The 20,130-nt window shown below is 51.5% G+C and overlaps 1 protein-coding gene across 3 annotated transcripts in view; it reads left to right on the forward strand.

Annotated features, from left to right (window-relative positions):
- COL26A1 (collagen type XXVI alpha 1 chain) overlaps positions 1 to 20,130 on the forward strand; it is a 143,336-nt gene that overhangs the window by 453 nt on the left and 122,753 nt on the right. The gene's annotated exons all lie outside the window — the stretch shown is intronic.

Genomic DNA, 20,130 nt, shown 5'->3' on the forward strand with positions numbered 1-20,130 from the left:
AGGCGGTCGGGGGCTGCGGATCCGGGGCAGTCGAGGACTGGGGGCGGCAGACAAGGGGCTGCGGGGCGGGGGGCGCTGGGCGGTGTGTGTGTGTGGGGGGGTGGAGCGCTGGGCCGTGGGGCTGCGGACGCGGAGTGGTGGGGGGTTGGGGGCTCGGGGCCGAGGGTCCGGACGTGCGGGGCCCGGACTGAGGTGGTCTCGGGCCGCGCCCACCGTCTCTCTTCCTTTCTTGGCTCTCCCAGCCTTCGCCCCTTCGGCTCCCGGCTCCGAGTGAGGGTGGCTGAAACCTGCGGCGGGGGCGCGCGGNCGCCCCTTCGGCTCCCGGCTCCGAGTGAGGGTGGCTGAAACCTGCGGCGGGGGCGCGCGGAGGGGCGACCGTGGCCCGCTGGGGCTGGGTGGCTCAGTCCCGGGTGTTTACCGGCTCACGTGGCTCCGCCGCGCTCACCTGCGCGGCCGCGGCTTTGTGTCGGGGACCAGGTTCCCGGGTTGCCAAGGCCGAGCGTCCGGGTCTCCCGTCTCTCCTGCCGGGTGCCCAGGGACACCGGAGGGACGATTCCGTCCCGTCTTGGGGGCTGCGCCTCCTCAGCCACCTGGGGACGTGGAACCCGGCTCGGATCGGATGGACTCGCAGTGGGGCGGGAGAAGGAGCGAGGTCACCGAGCCCAAGGTGCCGGGACGCGCCGGGACGCGCCGGGACGCGCCGGTGGCCTCCTCCTCTGCCGGCAGGTGGCGCCCTCGCCACCCCGCGGGACGGTTGGGGCAGCGTCTCCTCCCCGCGCGGTTGAATTCCCTCCGAAAACGAGTAAGCACGCGAGGAAAAGTTGCCAAACGCCTCATTTACGGAGCTCACTCGAATTTAGCTTTTCCTCATTTAATAATTACAACTCCCGCGGCTGTCCTAGCTCTCTAGAGCACACAACGCGCCTCTGTTCGTACCTTCCACGCCTTTTGATCCTAAAACCACGCCAGGGGTACCTATTACAGCATCAGCTTTCCTTCAAGTGAGGCAGTTGAGCCCCAGGGGGAGGTCCCCAACTTTGTGGCAACTCAAGACTGACCTTCTGTCGGCTTTCTCCAAATCCTGAGCTTTCTGCCGCACCACTCGGCTTGTTATTATGGAAGAAGCAAGAGACGGGTCCCAGTTCTTTCTCCTCGGTGATAGTTATTTACCGAACCTGGGAGAGCTACCAGGACGAATCCTGGCAATGTCTTACAACCCCGGGGAACAGGGATGTTTGGTGCTGGGCGGGCTGTACCCTCCGTGGCTGGGTAAGGCGAGACTCCGAAAGGCAAAAAAGTACTTCTGGAAAACTTTGGATACAATTTGATTTCCCTCATTTTGTTTGGAAATACTTACCCATGGCTTCTATTAGTATTATTCTCCAAACACCCACAGTAGTGCGGCCTCTGCACGCTTCCATATGAGAGGAGTCTGAAAAAATAAACTTTTCAAGTTGTAGGATGATTTGTATAACATGACCTCATTTAGGAAAAAAAATATTCTGATTTGTGGGTGTGTAAATGCCCAGAAATAAAGCTTGTAGGCAAACATTTCTTGCAGTGACCTGTATGAAGAGCCCCGAGGCCGGAGGGCAGGGTGTGAGGTGGGTGGACTTTCATTTTCTCCCTCCCTTGACTTGGGTCTTGTTAGCATCTTTTACCAGGAGCATATATTCATGTATTATTTTGTAATTAAAAAGCGTGGGAAGGAAAATCCAAAAAGGCTCCCGCAGGGTGGAACGTCTGTGCTTGGGAAGAGCCAGAGGTGAGGTCCCTGAAGGAAGCGAGTGAATGGGGATGGGCATCCCAGCGTTTCGTGGGCTGGAACTTGGGGGCCACCACAGAAACTTGGAAGGATTGTTACAGCATAAAAAAAAAAAAGAGGCCCAAACAATTGTGGTAATCTTCCAGAGCTCTTTCTACCAGGATGGGAGCTGGGAGAAGGTATAATTAGGTTTAGGGAGGATCTGGATGAATCTGTGGAAAATGGATTCCCGAATAGGATACTGGGAGGTGTTAAAGAGGCTTGGGGCAGGTTCCAGATGCTGGAGATTGACTCTCGGGAGCGTAACTGAATCCTGCCATGCATGGCCTAGCATGGCCATAGCAGGCTTGAGCCGGCCTGCTGTCACACGCTCCCGTGTCTCATGAGCGATCAGTCCCAGGTGGCCTGTGTCCTGAAATTCAAAAGCCTCAGAAGCAGACGGCTTGGGAGACAGCGTTTGGCCCAGTGCCCTTCACGGCCTCGGCCTCGGCCTCGGCTTTGGCTCTGTGTGTGGATTGGTCTCAGTCGATGGGCCAAGTGACAGAGCTGTTTCTTGACAAATAGTCTTCCTTTAACTTCATGCTATTGCTCCTGTTGGCATCTGATTTTTCGATGTGGTTTGTGTTCTCCTTTGCGTGTGAGTGCACACGTCCAAGCCTATGCCTGCCCTTCTGGGTCTGACCTGTGCTGGGGGCCCCTCGCCTAACCTGGGCTGCTCTGCTCCCCTCTGTCAGAAGCCCAGGGTGGACCCCTCTGCTTAAGCAATTTTGGTAAAAAAAAAAAAAAAAAAAAAAAGAGGACCCCCACATCCTCGGAGGATTGTTTCCTGTAGAGCCTATCAGTTCTGCATATGGGCCACTAATGTTTTTTGCCGGCCATAGAGCTGTTCAGGGGCCAAATCCAAGCTGAAGGGAAACGCAGCATTCGTCCACCTGCAGGGCTGCCCTAAGAACAGGGCCCCCAAGCCCCTGCTTCAGTTTCTCCATTCTACCCTAGTAAGCATAATGCATTTGTGAAACTCTTTAAAGTATGCACATTTCCCTCAGTTCCCTTTCTCCTCGCCTCCTTTCCTTTTTCTTTCTTTTTTTTTTTTTTAAGATTTTATTTATTTATTTGACAGAGATAGAGACAGCCAGCGAGAGAGGGAACACAAGCAGGGGGAGTGGGAGAGGAAGAAGCAGGCTCATAGCAGAGGAGCCTGATGTGGGGCTCGATCCCAGAACGCCGGGATCACGCCCTTAGCCGAAGGCAGACGCTTAACTGCTGTGCCACCCATGCGCCCCCCTCCTTTCCTTTTCTGCCACAGATATTTCCTGGGGTGTTTTGTCTGTTGTCTCCTCCTCACCTCTATCTCCAGCCCTAAAGGGGCCAGAGCAGCAGCGAGTGATTGGGGCACAAGGATGGAGACCTGACGAGGGGTTCTATGCCTTATCTGTGTTGTAGGTCTCCCAGCTGGAAGAAGAAGAAATTTTAATCTGGATAAATGATACATTTTGTATTTCCTATTAATTTTTGGAGCGGAGGTGTTCTTCTGACTAGGTGAAAACAGAAGAGATGTGGGACCTGCCCCGATTTCAGCAGAGAAAGGAATAAATACATCGGAGAGTGGGTTTTTGGGGCGGAGGGACCAAGGACAAAGCTGTTTTTTGCTTTTCCCCTGAAGAAGAGATCTCATTCCAGAAACCACTTACCCTCGTGTAGGGCCCGAGGCATGAGAACAAACGGAACCCATATACCGTAGGGCTAAATGTCTACATGTTATGACTCAAGCTAACGGATGGCTCAGTAAGTGGGTTCTGTCCACCAACCTTGATGAGTGTACCTTCTCAGATAGCTGGGTCAATGAGGAATTCACAGACGCCATAGAATTCTGTTCTGGAAAATGGCGAGGTTTGTTGGGAGCCCCCACGTGCAAGGCGCCAAGAGCAGGAAGGGCGCGCAGATGCTGGGCTTGCAACACGGATCGGACCTTGTTCGGCAGTCCCCGCTGTGGTCAGGGTGGAGTCTGAGCTGCTCAGCCACATGTCTGAGCCTTAGCTCGCACGGCCACCCTCTGGCCCCCTGGCCCCCTGTGCCATACCTAGGCTTCCCCTCACCCTCCAGCCCCGCGGTGCGTGCTGGTGCTCTCACTCTGGGTCACACCTTTAGTGATGTTGATGCTAACGAATGAGGAACGTTTCCTCCTGAAGCCTCACCAGCCGGCGGCCTGCTCCATCCTCGTGGCTTTACCCGCATGAACCTGTCATCCTTGCCACCCGCTCACTCCTCACCCCTCCCCACTCTACCGTTATTCTGAGCACCGGCATATCCAGGTGTGTGGCTCACCAAGGCCCTGCCTTACTCTAGGCCTCCCCTCCCCTCCCTTCCCCTTCCCTTCCCCTTAGCCACTCTCCATAGCCTTGTGCCTTGCCAGGCTCTCACTTCCCCGCAGGAACCTCCTCACACCTCAATATATCGCTCTCATAAATTCATAAATTCTGGATGCAGCCTCTTCCATCCCACCCCTTACTCATGTGGCTGACCCCTCCTTTGCTCATGTTGTCTTGTCCCATGTCTGTGGTCTTCTGACCTTCCTGTGCCCTCGACCTCTCCCAGCTGCCTAGAAAGGCCCCCTGCAGGGGACCCTCCAGCCTCCTGTGGAAGGTCAGGGGGCTGCCGATCTGTTTTAGCAAAGCCATTGCTCATCGTCAGTGGTGATGGGGTCTAGCATCGGGACTTCCTGCCCCTCGGCCCAGGTACCTGGGGATAGGGCACTGTATGTGTCAGCCCTGTGATGGTGACGCGTTGTGACTGGTTCAGGACCAACCTAGCCACAGTCTGGTGGGGCCCGTTTTAGTTCTATAAGGATCCGTCTTTCTCCTCTGCACCACTGCCCGATGGGCCTTTCTCAGCTGCAGTAGAGGCCATTCTCCTCTGGTTCCAGCCCTTGGGTGACCCACCATCTCCTGCATCGGCCACTTTCCTCTGGTTCTAGCCCTTGGGTGACCCACCATCTCCTGCATCGGCTTAGGTCAACTCTTAGTGACTGTTAAGGAGCTGCCCAGGCCAGTGGGTTAAGAAGGCTTCTGAGGTGGAGTCTGGGCTCTCTGAGGAGTGCCAAGACAATTGAGGGATGTCACCGTGACTGAGGGATAGGAACGTGGAGGCAAGTGTGATGTATTTGCAGCCTTGGCCTTTATGATAAAATCCACCCTCTCCAGCATCGCACAGAAAGGCTGTCTTTTTTTTTTTTTTAAGATTTTATTTATTTATTTGAGAGAGAGAGAGAGTGAGCAAGCATGAGCGGGGGTGGGGGAGGGTGGGGAAGGGCAGAGGGAGAGGGAGAATCAGGTCCCTGCTGAGCAGGAAGCCCGATGCGGGACTCAATCCCAGGACCCTGGGATCATGACCTGAGCCAAATGAAGACAGACGCTTAACCGACTGAGCCACCCAGGCGCCCCAAAAACCATCATTTGTCCTCTACACCAGCGATACTGTTAGTTATTTCTCTTTCTTTGCATCTGCTCTTTGATTTGTTCGGTATGCCCTCCCATTCTGCTTACCTCTGACTCCAGCTTCTCGACCTTGGTACCCTTGACATTGTGGACTGGGTAATCCTGTGTCATGCCACCATCCTGTGCCTTGCAGGGAGACCAGCAACATCCATGGTCTCCCCACTAAATACCAGGAGCACACCCTTGTCTCCTACCGAAACAACCCGAAGTGTCTCCAGACACTGCCAAATGTCCCCTAAGGGACCAAATCACACCCACTTGGAAGTACCATTCTCTCGGAACTTGAACATTTTGATTTGGGGGACACTTAAAAATAATTTTTTTTCCCCTGTGGATATTGTCAAGCCTTTACACAAGCAGAGAGCAAAATAAGCCCCCCCCCATACCCTCACTGGGCTTTGTTAACAATTGCACTTTGCCACACTTATCCGACTCCCCTTTGCCCCCCAACACATACATATCCTGTTTGTGTGGATGGAGCATTTTACCTTTTTTTTTTTTTTCCCCCAAGTAGGCTCCGTGCCCAACGTGGGGCTTGAATTCACGACCCTGAGATCAAGAGTCGCGTGTTCTGGCAGCTGAGCCAGNATACCCTCACTGGGCTTTGTTAACAATTGCACTTTGCCACACTTATCCGACTCCCCTTTGCCCCCCAACACATACATATCCTGTTTGTGTGGATGGAGCATTTTACCTTTTTTTTTTTTTTCCCCCAAGTAGGCTCCGTGCCCAACGTGGGGCTTGAATTCACGACCCTGAGATCAAGAGTCGCGTGTTCTGGCAGCTGAGCCAGCCAAGCGCCCCTGTGCGGAGCATTTTAAAGCAAATCCCAGACTCCTGTTCATTTACTTGTACTATCCAGTACACGCCTGAGTCCTCACCACGCTGCCACTGTCCGAGCTAAGCTGACTTATAAACTCAGTCCTTACTTGTATTATTATTATTTTTTAAAGATTTTATTTATTTATTCGACAGAGAGAGAGAGCCAGCGAGAGAGGGAACACAAGCAGGGGGAGTGGGAGAGGAAGAAGCAGGCTCCTAGCGGAGGAGCCTGATGTGGGGCTCGATCCCATAATGCCGGGATCACGCCCTGAGCCGAAGGCAGACGCTTAACCGCTGTGCCACCCAGGCGCCCCCTTAACTCGTATTATCGTTCCTTATTACTTACTATTGGATCTAAAATCCAATCCACATCCAGATTTTCTCCAGTTGTCCAAAAAGTGTTTCTTTCTTATTAGTTCAAATCTGGGTCTAAATAAAGTTTGCTTTGGTTCTTGTGCTGTTTTTCATCTCTCATGGAAGAAAAGTCCTCTCTGCTTTGTGAAAATGCTTTTTTCCCTCCAGCCATTGGCTTGCTGAAGAAGGCCAGTAGTCCTGTAGAATGCCCATGTTCTGCATCTGGCTGGTTGCTTCCGAGTGGTGTAATTGATTGACTCTTCCACCACCTGTATTGGTTCTGGATTGGATTAGATGTAACGGTTTGATTACATTTAGGATCTCTTTTTGGGCAGAAGGCAAGAATGCTTCATGGTGTAGTTTATCACTTCCTATCATTATCAGGAGGTGTTATGAACTGAGTGTTTGGGTCCCCTCAAAATTCCTATGTTGAATCCCCCAGTAGGATGGTATTTGGAGGTGGGCCTTTGGAAGGTAATTAGGTTTAGATGAGGTCCTGAGGTTGGGGTCCCCATGATGGCGTTGCCGTCCTTATAAGAAGGGAAAGAGAGACCAGAGCACTCTCTCCCTCTCTCTCTGCCACTTGAGGACACAGTGAGCAGGTGGCCGCTTGTAAGCCGGGAAGAGGGCCCCACTGGGAACTGAATCTGCTGACACTTTGACCTTGGACTCTTCAGCCTCCATATCTGTGAAAAATAAATATCTTTTTGAGCCACCGGGCTATGGTATTTTGTGGTGGTGGCTGGGCTACTATGGGGGGACATGACATTTGGCAGAGCCAGTTCATGATACTTGGACAAAGTGGTGGCCAGAAGGAGGCTGGATGCAGGCCCTGGAAAGCACAGAGCTCAGGGTGGGGCTCCTGTTGCTTAGATTTAAGACAGTTCCATGTACACGTTACCTCTGGGGAGATGTGGGGTGAGTTTCCCCGTGTACACCCCCATCCGTGAAAGTTAGATGGCCTCTCCCTAAATGTCCCCCGTCAAAAGGACTCCATCACAATGACCGAGTTGGGCTGTCTGTGTCTGAATGTTCCCTTCTGGTTTCCTCCCTGCTACAGCTGCTCTTCATCCCTCATGAGACTGTGGGAGCCGAGGGGGTTGTCACCCACCTGTGTGTGAGGCCTCAGGAGAAAAGGGAAAAGCTTTGTAACTTAGTACCTTTTGTATCTTTAGTACCATGCTTTCCCCAGCTTCTGGCATGAGGGGCCCCACATTTTTCTCTTGCACTGTGCCCCACAAGTTAGGTAGCCAGCCTTGCTCCCACGCTTTAGGTGGTCTCTCTTCCCCTTTCCTTCGCCCTAAACAGCTGGGCACTGACTGGGTGCTCACTCAGATGAGCCCGGGAGATAAAAGGATCGTCCATCCAGACCTACCCACAACTCAGAAGTCTGGGACCTGGAGATCTGTATTTTAGTGGCCTCCCCCAGGTGGTTTATCGTGCAGCCGGGTTTAGGAAACAGTGCACGGAGAACAGAATTTTTTGGGATTCTTTCATCAGGACCCATACCAAGAAAGACCTTTTCTATGGCGACCGAGTCTGCCTGCGCATGTGCGCAGGCACACGTACATCTGAAACAAGTTTTACAAAATAATGCTTACTGTTACCATATGTGATACTCTGTTTTTTATTGTATTCTATCAAGTTCATAAAAAAAGTGCTTGCCAAGACTCAGAAAATTGATTCCACGGCCCCTCTGGGTTAAGACCTCCCACATTCCCCCAGGGCTCCTTGCTTCCCCTCTCTGCCCCTTTCTGTGTCTGGCCCTCCTGCCTCTGCTCTGACTCTGAAGTCTTTCTTGTTGTTTCAGGCTAGCTGAGTGTATCCCCTTCTTACCCCAGAGGCCTCCCCCAGACCTTACTCCACTCTTTCGTGGGACAGCCACAGAGACCCTTCTTTCAGGAAGCTTTCCAGGACTGACCTCCCTGCTCTGTGGGCAGCTTTCTGTGCCTCTTGGATCTGTGATTGTTTTCGTTTTTCACCCTGAGAACTCACTTCCCACTTTCCCTGCAGATGGAATCATTTCTCCTACCTGTTTACTCCCTAGCGTGGCCCTGACCTGCCCATCTGGGAGATGGGTGCACAAGCTGGCCCTGCCCGCCACCCACTCCTGCCCCTCCTGCCCCTCGGGGATGTGAGTTTATCTACCCAGGCATTTAACCACCAGGAGGCTGAGCCCAGGAGGTGAGCTGGAGGTGGGGACTCAGATGTGAGGGCTGGGGCAGGCTGCCTGGAGCCTGGAGGCCTGCACGCAGGATGTCCTCTGCAAGCTCTGGGAAGTGAATGAGCACATCTGGGAGGCCTTGTGTCCCTGGTCTCAGGTTCTCAGGTGCCTGACCTTCAAGGAGTTACTATTGAGCACCTATTGTATGCTTGGTGCTGGAGGCTGCAAGGTGATTGGTGATTGGTGGGGCCTCAGAGACTGGTTGCGGAAGGCAGACCCCTGAGCCAGGGTGGGATTTGCTGCCTTGTGGATGTGGGCTAAATGGGGTGGGCAGGCAAGGGACAAATGAGCAATTGTCTAGGGGAGTTTGGATGTCTCACGCCTCAGTTTTCTTATGTAAAATGGGGATGTTTACAGTGTTTACTTCGGAGGGTTCTTCCAAGGCTTAAGTGAGTTAATACAATGCTTAGAAAAACATGCTGGTAAGCACTCTCTTTGGCCTGGTGACTGGGCAGTGTGCCTCATGGACCTTGCGAAGGTTGTGAGGACGGGGTGTCTCACAAACACACGAGGCCGTGAATCCTTTCCTGGGGAGCATTTTGTCAGGCTGGTGTCCTGGGCGCCATACTGTGGGAAACACCAGCCTGGTGGATCAGGGCTACATATTTTGAGGACTTTCCAGGGAGTCACTTTTGAAGTGGGTCTTGTAGGATGAACAGGAATGTTCTCGGCAGTGATGGGGGAGCGCGTTTTGGGTGGACCAAACAGCTTTGTCAGGGCTGGGAGGCCTGACCATAGTTATATGTGGTTAGTGCGGGTGAGTTCAGAATGGCTGGACCCAGGGCTTCACGCAGGCGCTGGGCAGGCCAGGCCCTTGGAGCCAGAGTGCAAAGCCTCTTTCTGCCACCCTGAGGAACCTGGGCTTTATGTCTAGACATGGTCACAGTGGGTCTTGTGCTGCTTTGCCGGTGGGAGGAGAGCCAGCTAACAGACAGTGTCGGCAGTCCCGGGCCACTTGGTGGACCGCTAATAGGCAGCGGTAGGTTGACAATGACCGAGGGGTGGGGGGGGCTGCCCAGTGCTGGGGGATGCTGAGAGCCGGCCGCTTTGCTCCTTGGAACATGGCAAAGACTGCAGTGTTTCCTCAGCTTTGAAAAGGCAGCAAAGCACCTTGCGTTTTTAGAAAATACTTGTATTTTTCCTCCACGGGGTTTTTGTGGCATGCAGCCGTGGGCCGGCCCACATCAGGATTCAGTGGCTGCTTGTTGAGTGAATGAATGAACAAAGGCCTTGACCTCTCTCCTCTGGGAACCTGAGGCTGTGGCCTTTGCCCTCGTGCAGTTCTGTCGTTCTGAGGGGTCTGGGAGGGAGGTCCTTGTCTGCCCTTTGTCCCCACCAGGTTAGCTCTGGAAGCCGTGTTCAGAGGAGTGATGGAGGCGACCTGCTTGAGGGGGTCCTTCTTCTTCCTTTGTAATAGAAATGGGTGCAAAAGGGGGACCTTTCCTGAAAACCACTCAGATGTAAATATCTGGAGAGACTTTCCCCCAAGGCCCCAGGGTTTTCTGTATCTCCTCTCCCTTCTTCTTTCGCTCCTCTCCCCTCCCTCTACCCCCCCCCCGCCCCCAGCCTGTCTGTTATTTTAAAATCCATTCCCAGAGAAACAATTCCTATGGCAATAAGAACACTACTCCAGGCTTCTCTTGGCTTGAACCGGTCTGACACTTCATTGCCGTTTCTAGAGTGTATGAGCTGGACCCTGACCAACTCCGCCTGGGGCAGGGAATAGCGTAACAATAACTAACTGTTCAAGGATTTTCGGGAATCCTGCAGCCGATCCTAAGGAAGTAGACACACGGTGCACTGTTCTCCTCCCTGAGGAGTTAAGGGTCCCCGGCCTTTCCTGCCCGGTCTTCCTTTCCTTGCCTCCCAGAAATCAGCATGTAGATGGTCCTTTGGTGGCCGGTGCGAGACCACCTTGAAAGGAGCTGGACCCCGTCCAGGTTAATTCTGTAACACTCGGGGTGGGGTGGGGGGTGGAGAGGCAGGGCTCCCACCTCCCGAGCCTCTCCTCGGCCTCACCGGCCGCTGCGTCCAGAGTGGAGGCAAAACTGGCCACTGACGGCTGACCTCTGCCGGCTCCCCAGGGCCCGCAGGGACTTTTCTGGAGCTTGTCCTGCTGGGTGTTAATGGTGGTTACGAGAAGTAGTTTGCGAAGTGCTTTCCAACGGAGCTCAAGAGTTTCCCTAATAGAAGGAGGGCGTGAACCTGGCTCTGGGTGGCCCTGACTGAGTCACTTGACCTCTCCTCATCTGTAAAATGGGGATGATGGTCGTTCTGGGGCTTATCTGAGCTAATATTAACCAAGTACTTAGACCCTATCTAGGAAGCACTCTTTGTGACTCGTTTCAGTGATAAAGGCTTTCCCAGCAGGGTGCCAGTGGGCCTTCCTTGCAAAGCTTGGGAAATCGAGGCCACCGACTCTTTTTCTGGGGAGTTTCTGGGTTTGCGTGGTGTTCCAGACGACACCCCGGGAAACGCTGGCCTAGTGGGTCAGAGTTCATGTGTCGGTGGTTTACAGTGCCCTTAGCCCATCGCAAGCTGGTGCTCAGCCATCTCAGCCCACCCTTTTGCCCAGGACCAGGGGAATACGGGAGTCAGGGTCCTGTCATTTCCTGAGTCTCAGAGGACCCTGCTGGGGTTTCCAAGGCCTTGAATGGGGGGTGGGGGCCGGTCCACACTCCTGGCCTCATCTCAGCCACTAGGGGAGGGAACACACAGGGTTGCTCCCCAGAACGTGATGGGGGAGCAGGTGGGAAGGGCTGGGGTTGCCCTGAGATGCCCTTGGTGAGGTCTGATGAGCTTCCCGTCCCAGAGAGCAAGACGCCGTGTGGTCCCTGGGTTGGGGGACAGGGCACTTTCCCCACAAAGCTAATAGGATTGGGTGAGATCAAATGAGGAAGTGTGCTTGTTAGAGATGCAGACGAGATAGTTCTCAATGCGTTCCTGCCCACCGGACGCCTTCCACCTCTCTGAGCAAGACTTGGGGGGCACCAATGCTTGTGGGAGGATGGATGTTTCCGTGTGTGTGTGTGTGTGTGTGTGTGTGTATGTGTGTGTTGCTTGCACCCATGCCTGGCGGCAGCTGGTAGCCCAAACCTTTTACATCTGTTTGCAAGTATCTGGTCCCCCTACCCCCTTCCTCGTTATGGAGGGGCAGGGAGTGTGCGGCCTTTGCTGAGCAGAGGGTCCTCCCTGCTCCGAGCCACTGCGGAAGGCTTAAGCTCCTGTCTCCCCTGGGGAGCAGGCTCTGGAGCCGGGCCCGGGTGCGGGCTGTCCGCTGACCCCGCGGGGCCCTGGAGGCGCCAGGGCCCGCGCACCCCCAGCTCGCTGGGGAGGCCTTTGCTCAGAAAGTGGCAGTTTCCTTCTGATCTGGCTCCGTCTGTCTGCGCCCCGGCCAGTTGCCTCTGGCATCTGACATTTTTGTCATTCCTGCTGCCCTGGAAGGGCTTATTTGGGGGAATCAGCACTTTCCTCTTCCTGTTCCTCTGTGATTGACTCGGCCACACGGCTGACTCTGGATTGGAGAGGTCTGGGCTTCCCCGGGTACCCACTATTTCTGCAGGGATGGAATCCGGGGTCTGCAAAGGGTTTGCGAGGCTCTTTCTCTCGTGTGTCACACGGCTGGTGATGGCAGTTAGCTCAGACCCTGAGTCTCTGCATGCAAGGGCTCTGAGCATGTCTGCGTGCCTTCCTGGAGAGGCAGCCGAGCTTACTGGAGAGACCCCCTAATCTGCTCCTTGTGTCTCTGGGTCCTCTGCTCACCCAGCTATGGGCTCAGGCTGCTTCCTGCTTCTGGCGTCTCTGCTTCTCTTGGCTGAGCCAACTAACTCCTGCTCAAAGCTCGGAGCTCAGCCTAAACATCACATCTTCAGGGAACCTTTTGTGGTCCCCCAAAGTAAGGGCGGGCCTTTTAGTTAAATGCCGTTGGCGCGCTTGCTGCCATACCCAGGAGCTCATGATAATTCTCAGTCCATCCTCTAATCAGTCGCTTGATAATTACTTAAGAGTTGTCTACATTGAGACTGGTTCTTGGAGAGTCCCTGGGTTACAGATTATCCAGCAACGGACTAACTGCTTTGCAAACTGTATTAGTTCCCTCCTGCTGCTGTAACAGAGGACCACAAATCTTGGGGCTTAAAGCAACACAGATTTATTACCGTTTCGTTCTTGAGGTCAGAAGTCCGAAATGGGTCTCGTTGGGCTGCAAGGGATTCACAGGACTGGTCCTTCTGGAGGCTCCAGTGGAGAATCCATTTCCTTGCTTTTTCCACCTTCTGGGGGTTGCTTGCGTTCCTTGACAGATAGCTTCTTCCTCCATCTTCAAAGGGCACCCTCCAACCTCTCTTCCTAACATCTCCTCTCTCTCTGACTCTGACCCTCCTGCACCCCATCTCATAAAGACCCTTGTGATTCGGTTGGGCCAACCCAGGTCATCCAGGATTGTCTCCCCACCTCAAGACCCTTAATTAATTAATTAATTAAAAAAAGATTTTATTTATTTATTTGTTTGACAGAGAGACACACAGCCAGCGAGAGAGGGAACACAAGCAGGGGGAGTGGGAGAGGAGGAAGCAGGCTCCCAGCGGGGCAGGGAGCCTGATGTGGGGCTTGATCCCAGAACCCTGGGATCATGCCCTGGGCCGAAGGCAGACGCTTAACGACTGAGCCACCCAGGTGCCCCCATCAAGACCCTTAATTTAATCACACCCACAAAGTCCCTTTAACCATGGAAAGTAACAGATTCACGGGGTCCAGGGATTAGGATGAGGACATCTTGGGGGGGCATTATTTAGCCCACTACACAAACAGAAATGAAAAAAGAAAGGCACACCAGACATTTGGGTCCTTGGAGAGTTGGGTTAATTCCGGAATTCAAACTGTTCATACTGAAAGTAGCTTGAAGCCTCAAAAGCCTGTTAAGATTCAGCCTTGGGGCGCCTGGGTGGCTCAGTCGGTTAAAGTGTCTGCTTTTGGTTCAGGTCATGATCAGGTCATGATCCAGGGTCCTGGGATCGAGCCCCACATTGGGCTCTCTGCCCAGTGGGGAGCCTCCTTCTCCCCCTCCCTCTGCTTGCCACTCCACCTGCTTGTGCTCTCTCTATCAAGTAAATTTAAAACATCTTTAAAAAAACAAAAAAGACTCAGCCTTGCGTGAAAGGCCCGTGATAAGGGCATGGCCTTCCCCTGCAAGTTTTTATGTAGGCTGTGAGGTAGGGATTTAACTTTAGTTTTCCCCCTGAACCTCCGCTCATGCTTCTTTTTTTTTTTTTTTTAAAGATTTTTTTAAATTTATTTATTAGACAGAGATAGAGACAGCCAGCGAGAGAGGGAACACAAGCAGGGGGAGTGGGAGAGGAAGGAAGCAGGCTCATAGCTGAGGAGCCCGACGTGGGGCTCGATCCCATAACGCCGGGATCACGCCCTGAGCTGAAGGCAGACGCTTAACCGCTATGCCACCCAGGCGCCCCGTCTGCTCATGCTTCTATTGAATAATCCACCTTTTTTTTTCATAATTTGAAATACCACTTTTATCATATACTCAATTTCCCTGTATACACAGCCCTTTTCCTGAACTCTTAATCTGATCTGGTGCCCAAACCACACTATTTTAATGGCTATATACTTATTGTATGTCTTGTTAGCTGATAGAGCAGTTCCTCCCTCACTGTTCATCTTTATCAAAATACTCTTAGCTGTTCTTGTACATTTTTTCTTGGGGGTGAATTTTATAACCGTCTTTTCTAGTTCTGTACAACGTGCTGTTGAGATTTTGATCTAGGCTGTGTTGACTTAATGGACTCATAGAATTTGATGTTTATAATATTGTGTGTTTTTTCAGGAACGAGGTGTACGGCTCCATTTATCTAGATCTTGTTCCATTTATTCTTAGGTGCTTTATAGTTTTTATGGCTATCATGAATGAGTTCTTTTTGTTCCCTGACATTTGTAAATGTTTATGTCTGGCAAATAGGAAAGCTGTTGATTTGGGGTGTGTTGGTTTTATATCCAGTTACCTTCATGCATTAAAAAAATATACATTTTAATGGTTTTTCAGGTGGTTTTCTGAGGTTTTGAGGTAGAGAATCCTGGAATCTCCAGTGTGTGGGTATCCTTCCACACAAATGTCCCAGGTCAATGATGTTCCCCCAAAAGCTCAGGTGGCCCGAAGCATTCCTAAGGGAGAGAGAGCAGCGTTTCAGACTGGGGTGACAGTCTCATAGAGTCACACACACTAGTTCAGATGTGAGCTGTCCAGTTGCCTCATATGGTCTGGGGCTGGCTGTGTAGACTGATTCTGGTCCTTCTGCTCCTGTCGGTGTACTTGCAGAGAAATCACAGGGCCAGTTAGGACTGAATCACACCTGCATCCCAGAGAATACAGAGGGTCGAAATTGCGAGTGCCTGGGATCTTGAGACACCCTAGCAGGGAAACTTGGTGGTGGTGGGGGAGGCTGGGATTGTCTGCCTTGGTGATCACCATGTCCCCAGCGTCTGCCAGTATAAAACCAGAAGCAGGTCATCAAGCCAAGTAGATTCCTACGGGGTGGGCTTCTGCCAGCTGTGGGTGGGTGGGCAGGTCAGGTCATAAAGGCTCAGCCAAGTTGGACTGCGGTGGGTGGGCCCCAATGCTCAGAACTTTGGAGTCAGGCAGATTGACCTCAGAACCTTGGCTCCCCCTCTGGCCACGTGCTGTTAACTTGCATCAGTCTGCATATCTGAGAGATGGGACTTCGGGTAGCCAGTTCTGGTGGAAGCATTACATGAGCCGTCTGAATCTGGGCTGTGTCACCCTCGCAATACAGCATGGAGTGGCCTGTGGGGTTGGTCGCTGCATTCTGGATTGTGGGTCTGCCATGAGCAGCTCGCGCCTGGTCCTGTCCGGGCTTGCTTTATTCCTGTGTCGCATTCTTGTTCTGTAGCTGGGCTCAGGGTCAAGAGCCCCGCCCTAGATGGCTTTGTTTGCCGTGGCAGGTAATCCAGGACCCAGCACAGGTAATCCAGGACCGAGCACAGCGTGTGAGCTAAAACAATCCCTTATTGATTCAACAGCAACAGGACTGATTGGGACACCACTGTGTTTACTTCTCAGGCTCAGCAGTCCAGCTCACTCAGGAGCTCATGAACCTAGGGCTGTGTTCTAACCTTGGGACAAACCAAGGAATGAACAGGGAGCCCGGGGACCCTGACGGGGTATGAGGGTCCGGACAGTTGCATGAACAAGAGGTTTGGCAGGAAAACCCAGTTTTCAGCCTGGCCATTGGCAGGGAGGCAGTAGTGCTGGAAATCGTCTGCCTGCTGGCCTGGGGCAGCTGCACGTGGGGACAGCTGTCTCCGCTTTGGACATTGGATCTGCCCTGAGATTAATAACAGAGCCTGGCCATGCCCGTGGGGAGCAGAGAGGGGCTTGGGTTACAGTGCACCAGGAAATTCACCTGCCCTGCTGACAGTGGGTGGGTAGCCTGCAGGATGGATGGGCTCTGGGGGCTGGGGGGTGTCTGGGCAAGACAGCTTACCACTGGCCAAGCCAAATCCACCCCCTCGAGATGCAAGCCGACCCTCCCAAGAGCCGCTTTCTTTCCGCTGGACCTGAAACCAGCAGGAGCTGATCTCCAAGAATTATGTGAAGAGCTGGGAATGGAAACCAAATGTTGGTGTCAGGTAGAGAAAGCTGATGGAAGCCCTCGGCCCGGCAGGCCTGGGAGCGGTGGGGGCCCGGACTCCGGTGGCCAGCACAGATGTGTAGGTGAAAGGGGCCTGACGCGTTTTCTTTCAAACAAAAGTTTATTTTCTCCTGATTGTATTTACTGCAGCTCATTTGGAAAATATGGAGAAAGTGGAAAGGAATAAATCATTTATAATTCCATTTTTTTTAAGTTTTAAATTTTTTATTCCTTTTCTTGTGGCGAAACACACATAACATTTACCATCTTAACCACTTATTTTTTAAAAAGATTTTATTTATTTATTTATTTGACAGAGAGTGAGAGAGCCAGCAAGAGAGGGAACACAAGCAGAGGGAGTGGGAGAGGAAGAAGCAGGCTCCCAGCAGAGGAGCCTGATGTGGGGCTCGATCCCAGGACTCTGGGATCATGCCCTGAGCCGCTGAAGGCAGATGCTTACCGACTGAGCCACCCAGGCACCCCCAACTTAACCACTTTTAAGCGTACAGTTCGGTGGCATTAAACACATTCACATGGTTGTGCAAGCATCCCCGCCATCAATCTGCAAAACAGAAACTCTAGAGCCGTTAGACACTAACTCCCCGAGCCCCTCTCCCCCAGCCCCAGGTAACCACCATTCTACTTTCTGTCGGTGTGAATAGGACTCTCCGGACCTCATCTAAGTGGAATTGTACAGTATTTGCCGTTTTGAGCCTGGCTTATTTCATTTAGCATCATGGTCTCCATGTTGTAACAGGTGTCAGCTGAATATATGTATGGACCACATTTGTTTAACCTTCCATCTGTTGATGGGTAACCTTCTGGCTATCGTCAGTAATGCTGCTGAGAACATGGCTGTTCACATACCTCGTTGAGGCCCTGCTTTCAGTTCTTTTGGGTAGATACCCAGAAGAGGAATTGCTGAGTCGTATGGTGATTCTATTTTAATGTTTCGAGGAACTGCCATACTGTTTTCCATAGCGGCCGCTCTGTTTTACATTTCCACCAACAATGTGAAAGGGTTCCTATTTCTCCACATCCTTGCCAGCACTTGTTATTTTCTGATTTTTTTTTTTTGTTTTAAGATTTTATTTATTCATTTTTGCGAGAGAGAGAGGGCATGAGCAGGGATCAGGGGCAGTGGGAGAGTCAGCCACAGAATCCACTGAGCACGTAGGTGCCCCCGATCTTTTTTTTTTTTTTCCCGATAATAGCCGTTCTGATGGGTGTAAAGTAGCATCCTAATCTCATTGTGGTTTGGAGTTGCATTTCTCCGATGATTAGTGTCTTTTCATGTGTTTCTTGGCCATTTGTGTTTATCACTGGAGAAATATCTATTCCAGGTTTTGGCCCATTTTAAAAATCAGGTTGTTTTTTGTTGCTGTTGCTGTTGATTTTTTTTTTTAAGATTTTATTTATTTATTTGTCAGAGAGACAGAAAGAGAGAGCACAAGCAGGGTGAGCAGCAGGTAAAGGGAGAAGCAGGCTCCCTGCCAAGCAAGGAGCCTGATGCGGGACTCAATCCCAGGACCCTGGGATCATGACCTGAGCTGAAGGCAGATGCTTAACTGACTGAGGCACCCAGACAGCCCTTTGGTGTTGACTTATAAGTGTTCTTTATGTATTCTGGATATTAACCCCTCATCAGATATATGATTTGCAAAATTTTTTTCCAATTGCATGGGTTGCCTGTCACTCTGTTGACTATGTACTTTGGTGCACAAAGGTTTGACATTTTGATGCAGTCCAGTTTATCTCAATTTTTCTTTGTTGCCTGTGCTTTCGGTGTCATATTCAAGAAATAATTACAAATCCAATATCATGGAACTTCTGCCCTACGTTTTCTTCTGTTTTGCCTGAAGAGCGTTACTCTTTCAGACTTACGTTTTGCTCTTTGATCCACTTGGAGTTAATTTTTGTACGTGGTGTAAGGGAAGGNTTTTAAAAGAGAGCTTTTCTTTCTTTCTTTCTTTCTTTTTTTTAAGATTTATTTATTTATTCGACAGAGAGAGAGACAGCCAGCGAGAGAGGGAACACAAGCAGGGGGAGTGGGAGAGGAAGAAGCAGGCTCATATCAGAGGAGCCTGATGTGGGGCTCGATCCCATAACGCCAGGATCACGCCCTGAGTCGAAGGCAGCCGCTTAACCGCTATGCCACCCAGGCGCCCCTGTTGATTTTTTTTTTAAGATTTTATTTATTTATTTGTCAGAGAGACAGAAAGAGAGAGCACAAGCAGGGTGAGCAGCAGGTAAAGGGAGAAGCAGGCTCCCTGCCAAGCAAGGAGCCTGATGCGGGACTCAATCCCAGGACCCTGGGATCATGACCTGAGCTGAAGGCAGATGCTTAACTGACTGAGGCACCCAGACAGCCCTTTGGTGTTGACTTATAAGTGTTCTTTATGTATTCTGGATATTAACCCCTCATCAGATATATGATTTGCAAAATTTTTTTCCAATTGCATGGGTTGCCTGTCACTCTGTTGACTATGTACTTTGGTGCACAAAGGTTTGACATTTTGATGCAGTCCAGTTTATCTCAATTTTTCTTTGTTGCCTGTGCTTTCGGTGTCATATTCAAGAAATAATTACAAATCCAATATCATGGAACTTCTGCCCTACGTTTTCTTCTGTTTTGCCTGAAGAGCGTTACTCTTTCAGACTTACGTTTTGCTCTTTGATCCACTTGGAGTTAATTTTTGTACGTGGTGTAAGGGAAGGGTTCAAGTTCATTCTTACATGTGTGGATATCCAGTTTTCCCAACACCATTTGTTGAAAAGCCTATCCTTCCATATAATTATATTTTTGAGAGGCATGTTTCTGTTTGGGCTTTGCTCTGTGCTTGCTTATTTATTTACTTACTTTTTTGCAGAGTGGAGATCGTGCAGGGTGTATTAAAGAGAAAGGTCTGCATATTTAGTTTCAGGGCCCACCTTTTGACACATTTGCTTGGAAGCCTCAATCAAGGAAGTGATCTTCTTTCCTTCTGTAAATATTCCAGGTGTCCATGGTTTACTAGGGACGATGTCAGTTTCTGAATGTGCAGAAGTGATTCAGAAAGGGGGGGGTCACTGCCTTCAGTGTCCAGTAGAGGAGAATAAATGAACAATTATCACAGGAGATCTGCATTCACAAAGGCCTGGACAAAGCGATAGAAGGAAACAGAGGCAGGAGCAATGTGCTACCCAGGAGAGCTGGAGAGGCTCCCCAGAGGAGGTGATATTTGAGGTGGTTCTTGAGAACAAAGAGGCAGGGAGGAGGAAGGTTGAGAACGGGGAGCAAGCAAGGCCCAGTGAGGGGAAAGGAGGGGGCCTGGCATGGCATGGCCCAGGGTTCTGAGAACAAGAGGCAGCAAGTGAGGATGGAGGTGGGAATAGGCCACCTGATGGAGGGCCAGGTAGTGTTGCTGTGGTTCATCCCTGGGGCCACGAGGAGCCCCTGGAGGCCTGGAAGGAGTGAAGTAAGGTGGGCCACCAGATGCAGTACTTATCAGAGCCTTAGAGAGGCAGAGTCAGGAGGCTTGTGTTGTGTTAACCAGTCTGCAGAGAGATGAGAACCTCCTGGCCAATGGTAAAATGGCAAATAGTAACAGCTCCCTGAGAATAGCTTAGGGATCACTGTGTACCACCACCCTTGCTCAGGGTTTGTGGAAGCTGAGCCATAATTTAGCACATGGGAGGAGATCTTGCCTGGGGCTTTGTTTCTGAAGGGAGTAGAGTGTGATGACCAAGAGTCTGATGAATAGTTTAAGTCCTGTCTCTACCACCTGCCAGCCGCGTGACCTGGAGAAAGCCATTTCTTCTCCAAGAGGC

This window comes from Ailuropoda melanoleuca, chromosome 10 (assembly GCF_002007445.2).
Source record: "Ailuropoda melanoleuca isolate Jingjing chromosome 10, ASM200744v2, whole genome shotgun sequence".
NCBI lineage: Eukaryota > Metazoa > Chordata > Mammalia > Carnivora > Ursidae > Ailuropoda > Ailuropoda melanoleuca.